The 5,279-nt window shown below is 41.5% G+C and overlaps 1 non-coding gene across 1 annotated transcript; it reads left to right on the forward strand.

The window, feature by feature from the left end:
- The first annotated feature begins 4,107 nt into the window (after nucleotides 1-4,107).
- LOC143612969 (small nucleolar RNA R71) lies at nucleotides 4,108-4,214 on the forward strand. The gene has a single exon (XR_013150033.1). It is a non-coding gene; the product is annotated as a small nucleolar RNA R71 (small nucleolar RNA).
- The last annotated feature ends 1,065 nt before the right edge of the window (nucleotides 4,215-5,279 follow it).

Below are 5,279 nucleotides of genomic sequence, written 5' to 3' on the forward strand. Positions count from 1 at the left end.
GATCATAGCATCTCAATTAATTCACCAAAAATCGTCACAAAAGCATACATGAGTTAGGTTTCCAGAACATATTTTATTGTATTTTTATTCCACATAGATTTCTGACAATGATCAAAACATTACAGCAAAGTCACAGCAGTCAAAATCATGCGCAACTGAATTTTATTTGTTATTTCCGTTAAATGAAAAATCCAACTAATGCAAGACCAATTGGGTTAGGTTCTTAACTCAATATGTTAACTTCCAGAAGTGGAACCAACCCATTTGGCCTTGTAGTTCATGAGATATGACAATTACATAACAACTTAACAGCATGTCTCACAATTCATATTTGCACTTCAGTTTTGTAAAATAATAAAAGTTAACTTTTACTCGTCCAAAAATTACAAACTTGGACTTTATAGAAACTAGACTCAACTTAGTACCCTGTAGTGTTAACAACCTCGACCAATTTCTACATTAACATTTAGTTACAGTTTTCTAAACATAACTTACAATCTGTCCAATACAAGTTTTGACCTTTAATCACATTTAAATAGTTTGAGCAACCAAAACACCTCCAAATTAGGCGTGGTTGGGTTTTCTGGAAACTAGACTCAGAGTACGACCTCTTAGACTCATAAATAGCTCATTTTGCTTTTATATTTAACAAGTTACATGTCGTTCAAGTTTAACAATCTCTGCTGTCAAAACTCAGCAAGCACAAACAATCGTCTAACATGCATCCTAAGCATACGACATAACTCCAACATGCAATAAACATCATTAATCATACAAATCAGTAGTAACCCTATAGGGTTTACAAGTAATCAATGATTTAACATTCTTTCACCGTTCAAAATCACATATGATCATCAAAATCAATAACTAACGCATAATCAATCATCCTCTAATCAAAATCAAGCACATAAACACTTAATACATAATTTACAAAGTTAGGGTTTCATGTTTATACCTTAAAAACGCAGAAACAACCAAGAGAAACGTGAGAGATGCTTAGAAACGAGTGTGGGATGCTCCGATTATGAAGAACAAGATCAAAACGAAGGTGATATGGTGTGGGTGTGGCTGCCGATTGCAAGAGAGAGGGGAGGGGGGCTGCCGATCGGGTTAGAGAGAGGGAGAAAGAGAGTTAGGGTTTGTTATTATTAAATAATAATATGTTACATCAAGGCCCCTCAACTTCTAATTATTTCTTTCCTAGCATAAAATAACTTGTTTGCATCTTGAGTTAGTGTTCTAAATGATATTATCAAAAAACACATAAGCCTAACACATAATTATCACATAATTATTGTTTGGATGTTTTTCGTTTATTCATCAATGGTTTGCGTCAACTCGTTTGCGTTTCGGTGCAATCCCGAAAGACTACACATGTAGTAATTGTCAAGCGTCATTTAAAACTGTATTTTAAATGAAATGAGATGTGCGTTATAGATCAAGTGATCTTAAGTTTGAATTGACGGAGTTTGAGTTAACGGAGTTAACCTGAAATTGACGAGTGTCACATCATTCCCATGTTAAAGAATTTTCGTCCCGAAAATTTGAGTCAAGTCGCGATGAGTGTCTGAAAAAGTAAGAAAAATTTTCAGTTTGTCATAATCGGGAGAGATCGGGATTTGGAAATACCCGTAGAAACCATCCAGAAAATAATAGTACTGCTGACCTGCCAAACGCTCTAGCATCTAATCAATAAAGGGTAGAGGAAAGTGATCTTTCCTAGTGGCATCGTTCAGTATGCGGTAGTTGATGCAGACTCTCCAACCGATCACGGTCCTAGTGGGAATAAGCTCGTTCCTTTCATTGGTGACGACAGTCATGGCACTCTTCTTCGAGACCACTTGGACCGGACTCACCCAGGCGCTATTAGAGATGGGAAAAATGATTCCAGCATCAAGGAGTTTGATGATTTCTTTTCTAACGACCTCTAGCATTTTTGGATTAAGCCTCCGTTGAGGCTGAATGACAGATTTGAAATAATCCTCTATGAGGATTTTATGAGTGTAGAATGAGGGATTAATACCTTTGATGTCAATAATCTTCTATGATATTGCCTCCTTGTGCGCTTTCAGCACCTTCAACAACTTCAACTTCAAGACCTCCGTCAAGGAAGACGTGATGATGACGGGTAGCTTCCTCTCTTCGTCCAGAAATGTATACTCCAAATGATCAGGTAGATCCTTAAGTTCTAAGGAAGGAGGAGGGCTCTCAAAAGAAGGTCGGTCTCTCGGATCGTCTCGCACGATCTCAACAGATGACTCTGAATCTAGGGGTGGTGACACGGTGTCATCCATTAATGGTAGAGCAGTCATGGCAACCATCTCGACCTCTGAAATCTCCCTATCGAGAATCTGTGGGTCCAAGGTAGGTCCTCCATAGATGGCAGTGAAAAATTCCAGCACATGCGATACGATGGTGTCAACGAAATACAGGGAGTCGTCCGCCAACTTGGGGTGCTTAAGTGACTGTTTTACATCAAAGGTGGCGTTATCATCCCTAACTTTCAGAATCAATTTTCCCTCACGGACGTCGATCAACGAATGTGCGGTGGCAAGGAATGGTTGGCCTAAAATGAGCGGGACACTATCATCCTCATTCGTATCCAGAATGACAAAGTCCACCGGGAATATGAACTTGTCGATACGAACAAGCATGTTCTCGACCACCCCTCATGGGTATTTCATGGAATGATTAGCAAGTTGGATACTCATTCGGGTAGGCCTCGGTTCGCCAAGACCCAACTTACTGAACACAGAATACGGCATGAGATTGATGTTGGCCCCAAGGTCGGCCAAAGCATGTCGAACCGTATCGTCGCCTAAGATGCAGGGATTTGTGAAACTCCCAGGATCGGCCATCTTTTCAGGCAACTTGCTCTGCAATACTGCAGAGCACCCAGCACTCAACGGGATATAATAGACCTCAGCTAACTTCTCCTTATTGGAAAGAATGTCCTTGAAGAATTTGGCATATTTGGGCATTTGAGTAAGCGCCTCAAGGAAAGGAATGTTCAGGTGAAGCTGCTTGAGAAGTTCGAGGGACTTGGAGTTTTGCTCATCGTCTCTGTCCGATCGGAGTCTACCAGGATAAGGCAATTTAGGTTTATAGACTCTGAGAGGTGGGTTTGATGATGATGAAGGTATATAGGCCGGCTTCATACTTGCTGGAATAGTCTTTTGGTGTGCCTCGGCCTGAGGAGGCTCCATCTGGATCTCCTAGTCCACCTGTTCCTCTTCATCGACCGCAGGTGAGATAACTCTCGAAGGATCAGCCTCTCTTTCACTTATTGCGCCGCTTCTAGTAGTCATTGCTTTGGCGATCCCTCTCGGATTTTTCTCTTAATTACTCGGTAGTGAACCTGGCGCTCTCTCGGATTAATGCCTGGCGATCTCTTGGATAGCTGGCTGGCGATCTCTCTGACGTGACGCTCGAGATTAGCTAGAGAAGTGGCTTGGTTCTTCAGCATAGCATCGTGTTCCGCAAATTTCGCCTCATTTGTCACTCGGTTCCTCTCATCTTGCTTCAGCATCTCAGCTATCATCTCCTTCAGTGAGGCTTTATTCTCTTCTCTCCCCACTTGTTCCGAACTTTCCTGACCTGAACTCCCCTTCTCGAATAGATTCTCTCGACGCTGGTTTGGTATTGGGCTTGGTAGCCACTGGCTTGTCCCCCTAGATAGTTATTCTGATTTCTCCAGATAGTGTTCCCGCCGAAGGCGGGCTTTTTATATCTCAAGGGGTTGTTGACGAAGTCAACCTCCTCCTGATTGCTATCGGCTTAACAGGACAGACAATGGTTTCGTGACCTCCTCAGCAAACCTCACACTTCGTGACTCTGTTAACGGTAAGATCTCTAACGAGATTGTTCAAAGCATCAATCTGCGCCTACATGCTAGTGTTCGAATCGACCTGAAGTACTCCTCTCGATGACGTGGAAGAATTTCTACCCCCGTGCCCCTCTTAGCTCGCTGCTAGATCATCAAAAAGGACGACGCACTTATCGGGATCTTTGTTCTTGAGGAGGTTCCCGTTAGCAGTCTGGTTCAACATATCTCTCATGTGTTGTGTGGCTCTATGATAGAATTTCTCCATAAACATCCACTTATCTAAACCATGATGAGGACAACTAAGAAGGAGGTCCTTGAGTCTTTCCCAAACTTCCCCGAAATACTCGTCAGACCTCATGCGGAAGAAACAAATCTCCTCACGGAGTTGAGCAAATTTATATGGCGGAAAGAATTTGGTCATGAATTTATCCAACAGGTAGTAACTTCAACCATTTGTAGGCTTTTCCGACAAGTGCGAAGGGAAAAAGACGGAGATAGATGGCTTCATCGTTTATGTTGCCGATATTGAAATTTTCGCAGATTTGAACAAACATGTCGATGTGGTTTGAAGGATATTCTCTCTCTAGCCCTTGGATTTGGAGTGCGTTTTTGATGAGTTGCATAACGTGGGTAGGTGTGGACCAGTTGCCAGCGACGGCACCGTTCGATAAAGTGATGCTGGAATGAGGATTCGGAGTCGGTCTACCATAGTCAGCTACTACTCTCCTAGGCGGTTGGTCACCCATGTTTCTATCCCTAGAAGACACGGAAGAAACAGAATAAGAAGAAGAATCAGAACCTGTCGGTGATACAGAACGCTCTCTCTCGGGCTGGACTTTCTCGTTATCGTCAGACGTTTCAAGCTTCGGAGGTCCTTGTGAGCGGGTATGACGCATACGACAAAAAAATAAAAACTAAAATTAACTAGACTAAAATTAAACTAAAGATAATAAAAACAAATAAGCAAGTAAAAAAGAAACAGGTAAGTCCCCAAACTCGGGTCGTTCTCTAATCGCCTCAAACCGTGTCCCGGCAACGGCGCCAAAAACTTGACGTGCAAAAATATATATATATAAATAAAACACGAATCACAACTAAGCTTTAAAAAACCAAACAACCTATCCTAGTTCACACAAACGACAAGTGTACCGGTCGCGTATAGCAAAGAAAAGGAAATTCCGGATATCGAACTTGAAGACACGTGAGAACGGCTCAGATTATAAACCCTAATCCAAGTCCTACCTAATAATATTAATTGATTTTATTTTATTTTCTTTTGAATTAATTTAAACTAACTTAATTTAACTTAAGTTAACTTAACTTAACTTAATGAAACTAACTGGAAAACTTAACGGTGTTCAACGAATATGGAGAAACGACTACCTAGGCAAGAATCCTATTGACAGTTCAACGGCTAACGGATTAACTAATCACACGACACCGGGATCTTAAA

Source organism: Bidens hawaiensis, unplaced genomic scaffold, assembly GCF_021521415.1.
Source record: "Bidens hawaiensis isolate Kalapana, Puna unplaced genomic scaffold, B.hawaiensis_p1.1 tig00036285_1, whole genome shotgun sequence".
In the NCBI taxonomy this organism is placed as follows: domain Eukaryota; kingdom Viridiplantae; phylum Streptophyta; class Magnoliopsida; order Asterales; family Asteraceae; genus Bidens; species Bidens hawaiensis.